At 31.6% G+C, this 20,381-nt stretch overlaps 1 pseudogene; it reads left to right on the top strand.

Moving 5' to 3' along the window:
• Positions 1–4,956: 4,956 nt before the first annotated feature.
• LOC149551520 (uncharacterized) lies at positions 4,957–19,181 on the top strand (annotated as a pseudogene).
• Positions 19,182–20,381: the final 1,200 nt, after the last annotated feature.

Below are 20,381 nucleotides of genomic sequence, written 5' to 3'. Positions count from 1 at the left end.
ATACACCTAACCATGACTAACCCCCTATTTTGTATGGGTTAAGGACCTCCTAGCACTTTCAACTCCTACACAATGTTTAGTTATGTCTCCAATTGCTCAATTCCAAAAGGAATTAGACCTCAGTGCTTTGCAACATCAAAACCCCTAAATTGTGGCTCCAAACCCTTGTTATCAAGGGATTTCTCAATCACCCAATTTTTTACACTTCTAAACCAAATTGATGATGGATTCACCATCAAATGCACATTGTATAATGTTCCCACTCATAAAATATACCCCTTTTTTGGCTAGACTAGCCACTACTATACTTGGGTATCCAATTTCAATGCTTTCCTCATTGTTCTTGAACTATGATCACCCAAATACCACTTGGATTTGCATATGCATGGTTACTAATCTATAATAAAAATTAGACATTCCATGAATATTAGGAATTTATATTCATGGAGTGATTTCCATTATTCTAGGTTCCTACTGCAATGACAATAGCAATTAACAAAATTATTGGTTTATAACTCAGAACAAAAAATTCACTAAAATGTTAGAAACTTCATCTAATAGCAAACAAATTGGTTGATAAGACCCTATCAATGCATATGGAGAACAAACCGATCAAATTTAGATTCAAAGTGGAATTGAATTGTAGTTGTATTGTTGTCCATTCTTTTCTCTATCATAACATAGACTCCTTCCTTCATATAACAGACCCCCTATTGAATAATATAACTATCGTAGAAACTAATTCAACAAACTTCAATTGTTGAATTGAATGTTAAGTCTACAAAATCTAACAAACTGAAACTTCCCTCTCAATCTGATAGCAATATCACATTTTGTCTTGGTGTGGAAAATATACCCTCCTTATCAAGTGCATTACATGCTGATTTAGATATCTATAATCACATACTTTTCTTTCATCAAATCATCTTGTGTCTCAACTATTCTAAGTGTAACAACTAGTTCAGAATTCTAGTTTTCTCCACTTTTAGTTCATATCAAATAAATCTTTCTTATCATTTGAGATCACATTATATGTGTATTCTTTCACAATTTTTTTTGATGAGGTTCATGCACATTCAAAGTTTTTTAGCTTTCTTGACAAAGAGTGCTCAGTGGAGTTGTGGAAAGTCATGGATCTCCAAGTACGAACAAACATTCAATTGTTTCATTTTACAATATAGGGCTACAAAATTGTACTGAGTAATAATAATAATACTCATTGATCTTCTCCTAGTGACATCTTTGAAGAAGAGCTCTTTGACAAATATAGCTACATATCTCTAGTGCTCCTATCTAAAAATTGATGTGAGTGACCCATGGTTTGCAAAGAAGCTAGAAGGTACTTGTCTCCCTTCCCTCTCCAGGCTTGACAAACGAATAGTTAATTCACCTTCATTTTTAAGCTCCAACAAGCAAAGTGTGCAATGAGAAAAATATGTCTTACAACATGAAAACATTAATAGGATTGTGAATAGTAAAATATTTTTCATGTAGACTATCATATGTTGCTACAATATCAATAATTTGAAAGAAATGTATGTAAAATAATTTCTATGATGAATTATAGCATATAAAGTGTATGAAAATGGTACTTCCCTAGCTATGTTTTATAGCATTAGTTGAGATTATTTCCAACAATTGTTGAAAAACTTTTGTGCAAAAATTGGGCAAAATCTCACAAATGACTCACTGTTATTTATCGTAGTCCCCAATGCCTAGAAATCAAATCCATTGAATTAGGACTTGCTTCAAAAAAGAATGAATAAGTAGATTATAACTTCTTACCTTGGTCATAGCATATGGAGGCAGATCACCATGCCAAAAAAATAATAATTCTTTATATAAAATATAGAACTAATCTTCTTATGTAATTTATCTTCTCAAGCAAGACTTGGATAACTTATTTAAAGATTCTAGAGGTCTCACATATTGCACAAAATAGAAATGGAGTAACAATATTGATGACTTGGTATTATTTGGAAGAGATTAAACAAAGAAAACTAATATTAGTCATTTTGTTGCAGAATGGCTATTCATTGCCTACTAAGAGTAGTATGGTGAATGATCTTAACCTAACCATTTCTAATGTATGTTGCATACTATTGGGAAATTGTATGCTTCTCTCTCAGCTAGACTTGAGAATGTCAAGCAGACCATCATTTGATGAATTTGTTGCTAAATTTTATAGTTTTCTTTATTAAATTATTTGGATCACTTTCTAATGTCGAGGTAATGATTGGGGTATGATGAGTGGGCTACATGCTAGTCATATTGGAAGAAAAGGGGTACATTCTTAGGAAATCATGATTGTTGAAGGAAAATAGCTTGATACATAAATTAACTTCCTTTTGATATTAACTGAAGTAAGATACCGCTTGTATGGATTCTAATATTTTTATGAGTTTCCTCTTTATATACATAGGCACTAGTTATAGCCTCAATACCAAACATTCTAGGGTGGATAGCCATTTATTTAGCAGAGGCAAATTATACTTTTATATCAATAAAATTAAATGTCATATAGGCATGATCCACAAAAAGTCATCCCATAATTATGACTCCATGTATTAAACTTAAAGTTCAGTATCAAAAATTTTGCATCTTTTATAGTAAAATAATATACTTCTATGTTGATTTGATTATTTCTATCTGGGTGCAAGATTCCTCAATTTTGTATCTAGGTAGGATATTGACAAGCTTGGGAGTAGGAATCATATCATTCACTAAAAGTTCATTGATTTACCACTAATTTACAGTGAATACAATTTCAAGTTTTCTATCATTACTTATTAGGTGTTTTTTTCTCCTCCATAGTGAGATGTATAATATTTGCTTTCTAGTTTTAATTCTTATTAACTATTTTTGACAACAAATGGTAAATTTTTGCACCCTCATTTTGCTTGCAAATAATATAAAATCAAATGGAAAATCATTGTTGGCCACAACAGTATTCAAATCTACACTTGACGTAAATTAGATTTCCTACATAGAAAACATATTAAGAGATGGAATTTAGTTTTTCTACATGCATTGAAAACTAAATTCCATGTCAACATTGTGGTATGAAAACATAGTTACCTTCTCAAAAACTCAAAAAAATATAAATTCATTTATGTCAAATATTTATTTGTATCAGTTAGATATCTTATTCTCCCATATTGCACTAGTTCTTACATTTGGAAACTAGACAATCAAAATCTGCCATACCTAATAAAGGGGGTTCCTTTTTAGAGTTATCAGGAAGGAGAATGCACTATATATTGATGTAATTATTTGCATTGTATTTTATTATCTTTTCAAGTGCCTGTGTATATTGGTGAGATAGCTCCTAAGCACTTGCATGGAGGTCTTGGCACAATCAACATGGTAATATCCTTGTACACTATCAATATTTGCTGATAAATGAACTTGTATAATGCCCTTAATGGTAACATATCGTAAATTATTTTTATTTGTGAAGTCTGAGTTGTAACAAATCAATAGACTAATTGTGAAACAACTTTCCATAACAATTGGTATATTTGTGGTATATCTATTGGAAATGTTCATCTCCTGGAGGCATCTTGCAATTGTAGGTATATTGGTGGCAATTATATGAAAGAGAGGAGAAGGTATGATTTAAATTTTTTTGATAAAATTTCATGAAATGTTTGCTAAAGAATGTTCATATTCCTAATACTTTGTGTCTACATAGGTGTAGTTCCCTGTAGTTTATTGGTTCTTGGGATTTTTTTAATCCCAAAAGCTCCAAGATGGCTGGTAAGATTCAATGAATTTTGATTCTATCTTATGTTGTGTTAAGATTCAACTATGAAGAGATTGACACTTTTCCTCTTTTAAAATCATCCTTGATAATTGTCATGCCAAAACTACGAGGCAAGAACACAAATTTTTTTATTTTTTTTAAAAATTAATAATTAAAATGCTCTAGGTTTGATAAGGTTGAGATCACCTTACAAGAAAAGATTCTCTTCATTATATCTTAAGTTTAAAAACTCTTGTGGAGGAATACATCGTTAAGATTTTGAAACTTTCTTTATTAGATTTATATCGATAAAAGTTATGCTCTTACATTTCTTATACAACATTATAGTAAAAATTATTTAAATAATAATGCAAATGACTTCATATTAGTTTAATTGAAAAATCTAAGCAAATAACATCTACATTTAAACTTATTTTAAATAGACAATAACCTTAAATTTAAAACCAATTAATACTCAAAAATTCAAACTAACTTCAATACTAAAACTAAATACATTTAAAATTTAATTAAAAGAATTATCACATCTACCTGTACATTTATATATACTATTCTTAATTATGATTAATTATTAACCTTCAAATCAAAAACTAAGTAACATTCAACTAATTTTAACATTAATATAAAAACTAACACTACTAAAAAATATATTAAATTTTGAACAATGGCTTACAAAAATAACACAAGTTATAACTAACTAAAATTAACTTAATTTACATTTACAAATTAACTAATTAAAAGTAATAACAAATTAACAATAACATAAAGTAACTAAAAAACATAATATATACTACTAACTAAATTTTTTTTTAATAAATTAAACTAATTTGTAACTAACATGCTAACTCAAACTATCTTACAATTTGAAATAAACTTAACTAACTACTAATAGCTACTTAGTTACATTTTAAACTAACTAACTTCACTTAAATTAATTTACATGACAAAATTAAACAAACCTATAACAACTAACTAAAAAATAATAATAAAATAAAAACAAAATAAAAACTAACAAACATAACATAATATACTAACTAACCTACTTACTAACTTAACACTAACCTATACTAACACCTATACTAACCCTTATACTAACCCTTAACTCCTACTCTATCCCTCAACATCCTACTAACTTCCCCTCACATCTTACACTACCCCTACTCCCCACCCTACACCCCCCCTACCTCTACTCCATGGATAGTGCTTCCCAAGGAGTGCTTCCCAAGCGCTCTCCTTGGGACAGTGCTCTGCTCAAGGGGGATGCTGGCAACCCCCCCCCTTTCAAATCATGTGACCCAAGGAGATGGCAGGTAAGGAAGAAAATTGCTAGCTTGTTTTTTTGAAAAACAAAACAACTTTATTACCTTTCAAACAAGTGAGCGCCCAGGTTGGAGAGGAGATGGGGATGGGATATGGGAGACAATGAAATCATCAATCATGATGATAGTTGACTTTGCAAACAAAACTTTACAACAAAACCTTTTTATAAAACAAGTTAACTGGCATCCACCATGGGGAGATGGGTATGCATTAACCCATAAAGTTTTATAGGTGAGAAGGAGATATTTAAGATATGATGTTATATAGATATATTTTGTTTTGAAATTTCTTTTGTTATATAAACATATCTATCTATGTTTTTCATCTATTTTGTTTTACTGCAAAATTTAAATATAAAGATATTTTAAAGAATATTCTCTGTTGCAAGGAGAAATTTAAATTTTCCAACCCATACAAAAAACAGAGAGTTTTTACTCTCTTGGAACACTTTTTTTTTTGTCTTATTTTTTTTTCTAGAATAGATTTTGGAGTTGATTTATTTACCAAGATGGGGTATATTTTTATTTTCAAAGTAATCTATAAGGACTTGTTACAAACTTAATATATACCAAGAATTTGAATTATCTGTTAACCATAATGCAAGAATTGATTTAATTGCAATAATCACAAAAAATGAACTTACATTCATAATATAATTTTATTTTCTTTCAACATATAAAGAAACTTGAAAATTTTGCTTAATTAAACCATCATCATTTCATCCTATTTTTGATATGCATCCATCTAATTTAAAATTACACTTAAATCACATGATAAACAACTATACTCAATCACCAATTTTATTGGAAAACCTGATTTAAAGGCTCAGCCAAGAAAGAACCAAGAAGAAAACCCGGCTTTGTTGCCATCACAACAAAGTTTGAAATAAAAATTACATAGGATTTCAATCTTGAATTACAACAATTTAATTGAATTTCCTTCATGACCCTCATCAAGGGTTCCATAACAATTTCTGCAACACATTTCTAAGAACTGTGGAGAGAACAAAATCTGATTAGGTGACAACAAGCATGACCAAGAAAGAATTCAAACATGCATATTCATACAAGGTTATCACAATAGGATTCACAATGAATCAAAACTAGGGAAAGGTGGATTCTTCCAATAGGAGAAGTCAAGCACAACACCAAAATAGATTCCCAATCAGGGCTATAAACCAAGAACTTCCATTCTTCCATTTTAACATGCCATACTCATACGAGGTTTGTGCTTGATAGGTAGGGGCCCGTAACACCCTACCCTCTCTCCCTCTTCTCATCCTGAGAAGAGACTCTACACTGGTTGGAGTCCAACTAAAAAGACCTTTCCCAAAATTGGTCACTTCTGCCCTATCCAAGGGTGAGTAATACCAAAACACTCATGCAAGAAAATCTCAAAATTTAAACATAAAAAAGAAAAGAAAACATTCAAGAATGTGGTTTTCAATCCTTCCCAACATACCCACATACATACAAGCATCCAAACAACAACAAAGTAGCATAAGCATGAAGCCATCATGAAAATCTGAATAAGGGAGATGAGAATTCCTACCTTCACAAAGAGGTAATGGAAAATGCACAAGTTTGAGTAGAGCTTTTCCCTTCCTTGCTTCAATCTTCCAAGACTCCTCTCTAAATGTAGAGATTGGGTAACAACCTCAATTACTCCAAGAAGGGCCTCTAAATAAGCCTCCAACTCAACCACCACAAACACAATAACTTCTCCCACCCACCTAGAAATCTAGAAGCTCCTAACTCAACCCACACTATGGTTAATCACTAAGTGGAGGTGAGGTGAGGCAACTCATGGTAACCACTTGCAATTTTCGCACAAAGGTAAAATGAGACTCTTTGAGTGATCTCAAAAGTCAAAAAAAGGGGCTTAGGGGTTGGAAAAGACCCCCAACCCATACCCATACCCCTTGGGTATAATTATTTCATGTTTTAAAGCCTTAGAAATAGGTTTGGAACCAAACAAAAGCTAGGAAAAAATTAGGACCAACTAATCAACTCTAAAATGCAGATAAAGCACTAATATGAATTAGGGATGACTAAACTTGATTAAGAACCAAATTAGCAAAAAGACACTAACTTAATCCAACTTAGGTCCAAAGGTTACACAACTAACCCTAATAATCACATTGAAGAACATAAACAATTTATGAGTGTCAAGAGACACTAAAAGAACATAGTTACAAACATTAACATTTACTGATCATAGGAAAATACATACATACATCTCACAATTAAAATACTTGAATTAAAAACAACAAGGTTTCCAAAAATTAGCACATAGGGATTAGTTCTGTTCGTCCGACAGTTGTCTCCGCTAAAATATTTGCACACTCATTGCACACATCAGTAGTCCCATAAAATCACATGCACATATGTATATACGTATCAAAAATTCACATAAATTGAAACATACATTAATCAGGGTTTCTTTCATTTGTTAACCATTAAAATCTCTTAAATCAAAGTATTAATCCTACATTTACTAATTTCATCAACATACATATACATAAAACATTAAATGACAAACATCAAATATCTGAAAGTAACATCACACAACATGAAATAATATAATATGTTCTAAGCATCAGATAATGTCTCGACATCTTGAGTTGTGAGTATCAAAATAATAGTAATGTAACAACTAAGGCTACGAAGGGTCGGGGCGAGGCCTCACAATAATTTGTATTCATGGACATACAAGCTAAGATTGGTAAAGATTTACATTTTAAAGTTTATTTACAAGTCCTTTGTGGGTTGGACTCTGATGTTTCAATTGAGGCAACTAAAATTAGGGTAATTCTTTGATGTAAAGTCTTATCTCCCATTTAACTCCTTTACGCCATGCCCTTACTGTTCTATTTAAAAAAAAAAAAAAAAACAATTCCTACCTCTTTTTTGGTATTGCATTTGATGGTCCAAATAAAAAGAAATATCTTGTACTGGTTTTCCTTTACCAGACCATCTTTTTAAATATCTTCTAGTATTTAATCTCCTCAAGTGAGTTATTTATTTACTTGAGAAAAAACTGCAATTGGGAATTGACAGTTGTTTTCATGAAGGAACCTTTGCTACAATTAAATTGAAACTTTACTATGCTTTAGAGTGCAATGGAACTCAATAGGCAAGAAGCAAATGTTAAATTTTCAGAGTTATTTTAGAGGTGATATGCATTCCCTCTTATTGTAAGTGTTCTTATGTTCCAATTTGAATATAAGAAAGCACAATGTCACCTTTATGTTTTGCTCATCTCTAATCACACAGGAAATTGTATACGAAATCTCTTTATGCTCTCGATTAAGAGTTGGAATTAGAATGAACTTGTTGGAGTTGTTTATAATGTCATGATGTTTAAGGTTGATACTTTTTCAAATGTCAACAAAATGTAAGTTAGAGGAACTATACCTTAAGTTATCTCTATGCATTTTTTCTAAACCTTGATTTGAAACTAGCTTTTAACTTGTATTGTTTACATGAAGTTTATTGCAGTTCATTATTATAATTTAATCTTCCATCCAGTACCTTGAAAGCCATTGCACTTTAAGATTTATATATTTCTTAGGTTACAACACCAACAAATCAATATAATTACTAGGCAACATAGTTTAGCAGACCATCTGAGCTTTTAAATCTTAAATTTGGTCATCCCTATCTTCTTTGTGTAGATCTTCAATGGGGGCATAGTCCACTAAGTTTATAACTCCACATTTCCTTTATGTTGTCTTTTAAGCCTTAAAGAAATTATTAGGATGGACCATATAAGCACAAATCCTTTGAACAATCAAAGAAAATTCTATTCCCACCCTGCCTCTTCATGATACCTTTCACGAAGTTTAGTTACAAGTCACCTTGACTATTATTTGACTACATCTATCACTTCCTAATGTAGAGCATCCTACACAACTAACAGAACCCTCAAGGATTTTTTTGATCCAAAGTCAATTCAAACTCCATTAGCTTTTGAATGAAGCATATAACAAGATTAAATCCCAAGACCACAATTTCTTCATCAAATAAACTCATTAAAATGGAAACATTCTATAGGGAACAAAGAACTTTCACAACCACATCTTTCCATAGCATAGATAACCTTCACAAAATCCATACATTAGGAAAGAAATATCCTTAAATTCATCATAGTTATCATCATTTGCATCATCAAATCAGTTACTCACCATAGCCAATCTCAAGGTTCACATTTGTCATGCCCAAACTATGAGGCAAAAACACACAATTTTTTTTAAAAAAAAATAATTTGAATGCTCTAAGTTTGATAAGGTTAAAATACATTTCAAGAAAGGACTCTCTTCATTACATCATAAATTACATATCTTGAGAAGGAATGAATCGTTAACCTAATATCGACGTTTATTTCATTTTAACTAATCTTAACACAATAGATTTGAATTTCCTCTATAACAATATAATTAAGATAGATTTAACATTTATTACATAGCATCTTTTATCTCATATAAAGTTAACATTATAAGAAAGAAATTTTAATCAAGTTCCACTAGATCAAGTTTAATTACAAATCTCATAGACAATTATCGATTTACAATTTAATCGATATTGAAAAGTCGCTAAGAAAAATGATTAACTAGAATTAAAACATATTTTATATATATATATATATATATATATATATATATATATATATATATATATATATATATATATATATATATATATATATATATATATATATAATTATATAATTTATTAACTTTAAATATTTCGACTACTTGAACACAATAACTAACTAACCAACTCCTACTGAAATTCAATTAACAACTAACTCTAAATTTGATCTAATCATAAGTAGAATAAATGACTAAATTTTAAATAAACCTTAACTTTAAAACTTAAATAAAATTAAGACTAACTAACTAAGGCATAACACTATCTAACTACCCTTTTTATTAAACTAAAGAATCTTAAAAGCTAGCTAAAATAACTTAATCTAAACAAAAACATCTAACTAACTCATATTAAACTAAAACTAATTTAACACTCCTCACATTTGATATGAATTAACTAACTATCTTTAAATAACAAATCTACTAACAATTACTAAAATAAAAGAATAGCAATACTACATAAACTAATTTAAATTACAATGACACTAACTAACAAAACCTACCACTAACCCTTAACACTACTAACTTAACTCTTAAACCCCCCCCTCCCTAACAACTATTTCCCACCCCTAACCCAATGTGCCCCCACTTCCCAAGACTTGCGCGCTGCTCAAGGTCTACGTGCTGTAGGCCTTGTCTCCCCCTTCACGTCCCCCTGCGAGAGTGAAGGCAGCGAAACCCCCAAGTGTAAACATGGGGAAAGGAATAAAGTTGGGTGGCGAGCAATGAAGGAAAGATATAAATTTGATTTTTTTTTAAACTATATTGCTCTCCCAAGACATGACGTGCCTTATGTGGCATGCTGACCACAGTACCTTGCCCACACCTAGCCCTAAGGGTTAGAGGAAAAAGGGTAAGAGAAAAAATTAATTAAGTGGGTAGAGTTGAATTTCATAATGGTTTAGAATATGAAAAGAATATAGGGTCCTAGGCTAGCTTTGCCTCCTAGCTTCTAAGGATTAATGCAAAAGTTTTGTGGTTGAAGATTAACAACAACCATGTATTGAATTACTTTTAATTTTCAAAGGTAATTGATTTATATTCTTTTTATATGAATTAATATTAGATTTTAATTGCAAGTCAAAGGAATAATATAGAGAATATTCTCTGTGGTCCAAGAAGGAAATAAATTTTTCTCCATGTATTTTCCAGAGAGGTTTTTCACTCCTGGAGATGCAAATTTTTTTTTTAAAGACCATTTTAGACTAAGTGTTGGCATACTATTTTTGCTATATTTATATTATCTTAAGAGTACATTCTCCCCTAAGGATTACATGAATCCTAACAAACATACTAACAAGGATGAAAACAAGGTTTATAATTTCTCCTTCTCTCCAATAATCTAAGTTTTATCAATCATACTATATACAAGGTGTGTGTTCATGCTTTAAAAATTCAAGGAGATACATAATCTCTTAGTCCAATTGATTTTTTCATAAGGAAATTTAACAAGAAGAGATAATTTGAGTTCTCAAATTAGGAATCCTAATTCATCCAATACTTATACATCAACTTGGAAGTTTCATCATATCAAATTACTCTTCATCAACAAATTAAAAACTTGAAATATCACAATTCAAGATATTATATATAATTCTATTTTCTCACCTATATATATACAAATTTATTTATTTTTGAAATCACATGAGGACAATGCAAGGAGATTCCCATAATCTTTTCCTTTATCTATTATTCATCCTATTTTGATGAGCATCCATACAACTGAACATTATGATTAAATCTTATGAGAAGAAATATACTCAACCATTATTTTATTGGCTAACTTGATTCAAAGGCTCAGCTGGGAAAGAACCAGGAAGAAAACCCGGCGTCGTTGCCATTACAACAAGGTTTTGAGATAAAAATTTCATAGGAGTTCAATCCCAAATTACAACAATTTAATTGAATTTTCTTCATGACCCTCATCAAGGGAGTCATAACGATTTTTGCAACACATTGAAGACCCATGGAGGGAACAAAATCTGATCAGGTGACTAAAAGCATGACCAAGAACAATTCCAAACATGCATATTCATACAGGGTTTTTACAATATGATTCACAATGAGTCAACACTAGGGAAAGGTGGATTCTTCCAACCAGGAGAAGTCAAGCACAACACCAAATAGATGCCCAATCGGGGCTATATACCAAGAACTTTCATTCTTCCATTTCAACATACCATAATCATACAAGGTTTGTGTTGATAGGTAGGGGCCCATAACACCCTACCCTTTCTCCCTCTTCTCATCCTGAGAAGAGACTCTACACTGGTTGGAGTCCGACTAAACAGACCTTTCCCAAAATTGGTCACTTCTACCCTCTCCAAGGGTGAGTAATACCAAAACACCCATGTAAGAAAAATCTCAAAATTGCAAACATAAACATGAAAGGAAATCATCCAAAAAAAATAACATAGTTTTCAAAGCTTCCCAACATACCCACAAACATACAAACATTGAAACAACAACAAGGTAGCATGAGCATGAAACAAGAATGAAATCTGAACAAGGGAGATGAGAATTCCAACCTTCACAAAGAGGTAATGGCAATGAACAAGTTTGAGTAGAGTTTCCCTTTCCTTGCTTCAACCTTCAAGAACTCCTCTCTAAATGTAGAGATTTGGTAAAAACCTCAACTAGTCCAATGAAGGCCTCTAAATAAGCCTCCAACTCAACCACCCAAAAGGAGCAATAACTACTTCCATCCACTAGCAATTCTAGAAACTCCTAACTCAACCTACACTATGGTTAAACCCTAAGTGGAGATGAGGTGAGGTAACTCAAGATAATCATGGTCAATTTTCGCACAAAGGAAAAAAGAGACTTTTTGAGTGACCTCAAAAGTCAATAAAAGGGGCTTAGGGGTTGGAAAAGACCCCTAACCCATACCCATACCCTTTGGGTATAATTATATCATGTTTTAAGCCTTAGGAAAAAGGTTTAAAGCTAAACAAAATCTAGAAATAAAATAGGACCTACCAACTACTCTATCATTGCAGATTAAACACTAATTCGGATTAAGGGAAGACTAACCTCGATTAAGAACCCAAAAGCAAACTGACACCAACTAAACCAACTTGGGTCCAAAGGTTAAACAACTAACCCTAAACATCACACTAAAGCACATAAACAATTTATGAGTGTCAAGCGACACTAAAAGAACATAATTACAAACATTAACATTCACTGAACAAAGAAGATACATACATATATCTCACAAAACAATACGTGAATTACGAACAACAAGGTTTCCAAAATTAGCACAAAGAGATTAGTTCTGTTCCTCCATAGGGTTTCTCGGCTAAATATCTGCACACTTATTGCACACATCAGTAGTCCCATAAAATCACATGTACATATATACATATCAAAAATTCACATAAATTGAAACATACATCAATCAGGGTTTCTTGTATCCTACCTATATCCTTAATCATAAAGATTCCAAAATCAATGTGTTAATCCTACATTTTACTTAATTCATCAACATACACGTACATAAAACATTTAAATGAAAAACATCAATATATCTGAAAGTAACATCACATAACATGAAATAATATAATATGTTCTAAGTATCAGATAATGTCTCGACATCTCGAGTCGTGAGTAACAAAAAGATAAAGTAACAACTAAGGCCACGAAGGGTTGGGGCGAGGCCTCACAACATTCATCTACAATATCAGCTTCAAGGCCTATTGGCCCTTAGTGTCACAACCACTATTCGATGCCTAATCCTTATTTGGAAATGTACAACAATAGTTTATCAACAATAAGACTTCTATATTACCTTTCAAAAGAGTACTCTACTGAGCCACTTCACCATATCACACAAAATGTCTTTATTTGTTGTCCACAACCAAAGCATTAACTATCCACATTAGAATACTAAGTCTCAACAATCTTAATATTGATCACAATCCATTGAAAAGCATCAAGGCTATTCAATTTTCCATCATCTTTTCCATTCATACACAATGTAACAATTAATCACATATTTAATGACAAATAAACTTTACAAGTTGACTGTCACTGCCTTAAACATAAAACATAGGGATTTAGGTCATCAACATTGTGAAGACTGTGTCCTTTAGTTGCAAGGCTATTGGACCAAAGAGGATCCATTCTAAACATCATTAGGTTTAGATCACCTTAGAACTAAATAAAATTCTTCTATGTCTATGACTGCCATTGCATGACAATCTCAATTGTATGTGCACAAAATTAGTGTCAATCTTCCATGGATGAATTGTCATACATGTTGGAGGTGATTATTAGTGTTGTCTCAATCTTATTTGATCCTTTTTATCCCTTCTAAAGAAACTTTAAACATAAAAATTTGGAGAGCAATTGAATTGACTATTAAATGTTAAAACCATGAAAATCTGCCATGTAAGTCCACTAGGGCATCAAATATATCAACAACCATGTGGTGTTTTGAAATCAAACATTCTACATTAAAAAGAAGACTCAGTATAGTGTTAGATCACACAATTGGAGGATTTTTCCATGGTTCATATAGGAGTTATCAACTCATGATTGATCAAATGCCAGTAAATGAGGGTTTTAGAACTATTTTGTAAAAACTTATTTATTCTTACTCTACAATTCATGGTCAATGCTCAAATTACATTAATAACAGAGGTAATTCATTGCGCTACAAATCCAAATATGTTTTAGAACCCATTCAATCCATTTACCAATAGAAAAGTGTCTTGGAAATAGTAAAAATTCTATTATTATAGAGGACTATCAAGAATATTGATCAAAGCATTAATATTACTCATTTATTCTTCAATAAACATACATTTTAGTGACCCTTCTAACCATCACCTTCATAGAGTGTGTACTTTCCTATATGGAAATTTTAAAGGGACTTTTCTAAAAGGAAAATTTAAATTAAGGTATTTTGAGGGATTATAATCAAGTCTGCAGCTATTGGGTTTTGAGATAATTGTTCCTGTTTTAGGAACTTGTGAAGGACTAATGCAATAGATTATATGCGTAGTGTGGAGTATATTAGTAGAGGCATTAGTATTTAGTCTCTTTAGGAATGTTAATAACTGTTCAATGGTACAGATCAGCTTGGGATCTAAGTTGAGGATTCTTTATGTAATTACCATAGTAAAAAATTGTTTTGACCCTCTTTACTCATTTATACCACACAATAGGACCATTCCCCAAGGAATTCAACTAATGCATCCCCCAAGTTAGTAGGTTGCATGATAAATAGAGAATTGCGTTACCTCATGTGAATAATTTACTTATCTACTGTGTTATCTCTCTCTACCTCTTAGGTACATGAGCATATACATGAAACTTATACTTACCTTGGGAATTTGAGAGAGATTCCTTGCTTTTTGAAACAAGACATTGCTTGATGTATGTTAAAGGTGACTAGCTTGATTAATAATAATGAAGCAGATTGGTTTCTATAAATACTCTTCTAAGTTTTCTTTTTGGGACCATATTTAATAAGTAGTTTAAACTTTAATAATAATGTAGTTGATATAAACTTATCTTCTAGAAAGACATAGAAGAAAATTTGATTTTGCCAATGTTTTACCTTTTCTTTTAAGGATATTTAAATCCTTAACTCCTAACTATTGCATCTCTAGATAGACTACCCCTACAAACCTATGATACTTTTATTTTCTCCATCACTACTCCCTGTTTATGGTAACATGCTTGGATAAGGCCTAAATTTCTTTAGGATTGTCTAATGAAAAAATTGTAGAAGTGTGTATTGATTGAACTTTTTTATTAAATGTTGATTGAAAGTTAGGACAACTTGCTTTAATTTCATATCAACTTGATTAGCTACACCTGCTTATGTGGAGAAACCTAAAATCTTTCTAGGTCATGTTTGAGATTCTTTATAGACATTTGTTGCTACACCATAGAGATGATTGATGCTCCTCTTTTGACCTTTTATCAAAGCCATTATACATATACTATAAGGAATGTGTTAGTTGTAATACTATCTTATAGCTACACACATGTTTAGGATGGACAACATTTTAGATATTGATGCATTCACTTTCTATTTGCAAAGGCATCTTGTACCTTGTAATTTGTACTTTACTACTTGAAGTATGTGTGATTGCTTATAAATTAGTGCAATGATACAAATGTGGATGTTATGAATAATAAGAATTCCCTGTTGAAATACCTTATAAATAAAATCATTCATTTCCCTTGGGAGACCATTATTAAGAATATACTATATAAAATTTCTTTTTTAAAGAACTTTTGTTTTGATATCTTTTCATGATGTAATTTTATGTTAAGCTTTACCTTATCATATATTATGCATGAGTTTTGAGCTTTAGCTTATTGTTAAAGTATGTAAAGTTTCTTAATATGTTCTTTAATGCTAACCCATCAACAACAATTTGCATCTCTAGCGAGCAACAATGAGAGATTGGATGGAGATTTTGCATTTGGATATGCAAAGCAAGAAGTTGGTGTCTACAGATTAGTGCATATATCTCCATTTGATAGTGCAAAGTGGTGAAATACTTCATTTTATACAGTATTTATGATTCCTATCCTAAGTGATGCTTCTTTTGGGTTCTAGATCAACAATTCTAACCTTCATATTGAAACATCCTCATCTAGATGCCCATGTGGTCAGCATGCTAACACAATAGATAGTGTTATCCGCATTGTTCATATTCCAATAGGAATCACAGCTACATGTCAAAATAAAAGGTATGTTGTGATTCATAAAACATTTTTTTGTATATGAAAATCTTATTTGGGAATAAATGCTTCAACATTTTAAAGCAAGAGAATAATATTAACCTCGTATTTTCTATAAATCTCAAAACCAAGATGCATAACAGCATTAAGTTGTTGAAAATTCATCAATTCTCATTAATTCTCAACATTTCTTATTTTTGCACTCAGATGCATTTTCCAATCAATAGTAGTAGGGATGCAATCAACTTTTGATTGTATGGTTCGTAGAGCCTAAAAGACCCAAAGCTAGAGATGTAAAGTTCAAAATTCTATTTATCTTGTCACCTAAAACATGTTACATCAATATGTGTCCTAAAATACTAGTGTATTCCCAACTTATTTCAGGTGTTAATTTTTTTGTTATATTATCTAGAAATGGCCCTATGTTTAGAGGACCAAGCTTTGGTGCTGAATAGCAGAGGCCATTTGGATCTAGTTAAGCCATTGGTAATTTAATGTGTTTGAGTTGGTGGCTTCAAATAATGTATTTAGTAGAATCATTTGTGCTACTCATGTAGGCCTACTATGAATGGTGGAGGCCACACAGGAGGATAGGGTACACCTGGAAACTGGCGGCCCATGGGTGTAGCAAATATGAGAATACCATCCCCACAAGTTGGATAACGTCCATATGATAAGCTATCAACTCCTAGTGGAAGATAATGACTTGTAGTAGGACATTCACCATTGGTAAGGCCATTTGAGTATTACTTTGTTGATTATATTATATATATAATATAATATATTATAAACATTTGGGATTTTCTAGTAATCTTTTTAAAAAGAGTTGTATCATTGTTTAATATAGACATCAAGTGTGAGGTACATGTTGGATCTATCAGTGGCCCCCAAATTTTAGTAAATGGCCTTGTTGAAGGGCCTCTTCATGTGTCTACTCTAGTAGGAGGCTCTGCAAGGGTGACTACCCCTTCTCTGTAGTAGGTATTTTTTAGATTTTTCTTTTTCTTTTTGTATCAACCAATCAGTATGATACATTTTAATTTGATAAGTTTTGACAAGGATTTTCATTTTTTGGTTTCCTGTAGAAATGGTTTGGATAGTATTTTGTTTATGACATTTAGTGACATTTTGGATGTTGTCCTTGATAGGGCTATAATTCATCTTCTTTGCAACATCAGACTCAAGTTCAAGATTGGTTACCACCAGTACAAAACATGCACCAAATGTAGCAACAGCTATAGCCACCATTCCAAAATCAACATCAATCCATGCAATCTCATCCACAAATACAAAAATCACAACAATTATTGAATTTGCAATGATATGGTCAACATGTGCGATCCCCTCAACTACATAACCAACAACCAACACAATATCAATTACAAATTTAGGCCCAATCATCTTTACGAAAAAATCATCAACAAGGGCAACAACACTTACAACCACATGCCAAACAACCCACACAATTTCCTTCACAATTGCAGGCCCAACAGTCTTTGCAATAGTATGGTCAATAGTTGCAATCTTCATAACAACATGTTCAACAAACACCATTTAGCCATCCACTAGATTCATAACAACCATCTAAATATGGGTAGTTTCATGTTTCTTAGTCTCTAATCTAGCCAAATGTTACTTCCTCTCTATAGCAAATTCCTTCCCAAGCTCAACAACTATCACAACAACAACCAATGAAGCAACTATCACAATAGCAACCCTCTAGTCAGCTATTACAATAGTAGATGCCTATTATGTAGAGCAATGTTCAACCCCAACAACACCTTTCGTTTCAATAGTAGATCCAGTTGCCTCTAGTACTAACACCTTTAGCATATGCTTCAACTCAATCCTAGCAACAACCACTCTTGATGCACCCTCAAAAAAAAGCAAGTGCGAGATGAACATTGTTCATAAATGTAATGACTCAGACTAGTTTAGTGAATGTGAAATATCTAAAAACTACTTATTCATGATTTTCATTTTTTAGGGTTATTATCAAGTGGCTCCAACACAATAATCTAGACTACAACAAGCTGTTAGTAATGCATTTATGACTTAGTTGTTGATTGATTTAGGATTGTTAATGTGGTATAATATTAACATTGTTATATGTTGTTGATAAATCCATGGACATTCTTAGCATAGTCGCAAGAAATTGTGACAACTAGCTCTGCCAGTGCATTTTCTATGTCTACTGAAACCAAGACTACTATAGTTGTCACACCAATTAGTGCCCCTAGTTCTACACCACTAACTTGTGTCTAGACAGGTCATACTTCTCCAAAGGGATACAAGTATTATTATAATAGTGTGACATGCGAAAGAAAGGTTTTAAGCAACATTCTTTTATTCAATTTTGTTAACTTCACTTGAAACTTTGTGATTAATGTTAGACATTCATATTATGCAACTTGCTTAATAGAGGCCACTCTTTTAAGTTAAAATACCATCATTTGAAAAAAAAAATGATACGGTTTCTTATGGTTTCCAATTTATGTTATCTTGCAACTAGTAGTCATGCTGAAAAAATTTGAGCAACAAAAGAAACTACAACGTCCTCAGCCAGAACTACAACAACCTTATCAACAACAAAAGCCTCAAATGTTGCAACCCCAACAACAACCACAACTTTAGTAGACCTAGCAACAACATCAGCTTCAACTACAACAACCTCAGTAACTTGTTCAACCTTAATTATCAACTATGAGTTTCCTTTTATATGATGTTCTTTTTGGACTATAGTAGTAAAATATAACAATAATTTGGTACTTAAAATTTTGATATGATTTTTTACTTGGACCTTTGTGCTAACCAATAAAATAGAGCAACTAAGTTTTCAATAATGTATAAAACCCCTTTAGCCTCTCTGACATGGAATCTTACAAGTTGTCATCTCCAAAGAATGTGGGTGAAATTACTTGTCCAATTTTTAAAGATAATTTATTTTAACAATAGAAATATAACTCATGCCTATGGAACACTTTTCATGCTTATTTGTGCTCGTTGATGTGGCTTCAAGGAAAATTTTGAATTTTTCTATATAAGTAATTATTGTTTTAGTTTTCTTGATACACTTTCACTTAGTTCCTTTTGGCTACTATTACTCCTAAAAACAAACTCTTTTGTGCCTTATTTGTTTGCAATGTCATGTGGGCTTAGTAGTCACTATTTTATTTTAAAATGAAAAAATAATTTATAATCAAATTTTTTAATCGGTTCTTTCCTTAAAAGTAAGAATTTATTTTGTGTAGCTACATGGTCAAAGGGTGGATGCAGGATCTGTAGCTGCAACTACATATTTGATGCATGACCTTGGTGATGTTACATCAAAATTTAAGGAAATACTTTAAATCATAAGTGAAAGAGCAATTCTTTTATCTAAACGCAAGCACCTGACTACACAAATATTGCAAGCTAAACGATCTAAGAAAGGCATAGATTTTAATATACTCCTTGGAATACTTGATATAATGAAAGATAGTATTGAAAACAACTTCATGTCATCTAGCTCTGGAACTCCTAATGCTATACACAACCTATTATAGCTAAATATACTACTAAATATATTATGAATTGTACTCATACAAAGCTATGCACATTGTATGATTATTCTTCAAAGGGTATTAGCTCAATGGAAGAGCACTTGCTTTTAAGGTAGGAGGATGGTGGTTCGATTCCATCATGCCCTATTATAACTAAATATACTAATTACATGACCAAATAGATCACTACATATAAAACTAAATATATGACTGAATCAACTTTCAAATTTACGACTAAATATGTGATTAAATATACTATTAATTACATGACTAAATGTGTGACTAAATCAATGATAAAAAATAGTGACTTAAATTAGTCAAGTGAGTAATAGTAGTTAATAACCAGTCATTTATAACACTAATAAATATACTACTAAGCAATTTTAGTCACTAATTTTGA

This window comes from Cupressus sempervirens, chromosome 6, assembly GCF_028749045.1.
Source record: "Cupressus sempervirens isolate cs-2001-9-10 chromosome 6, ASM2874904v1, whole genome shotgun sequence".
NCBI lineage: Eukaryota > Viridiplantae > Streptophyta > Pinopsida > Cupressales > Cupressaceae > Cupressus > Cupressus sempervirens.
This window is presented reverse-complemented; position numbering and strand designations above follow the sequence as displayed.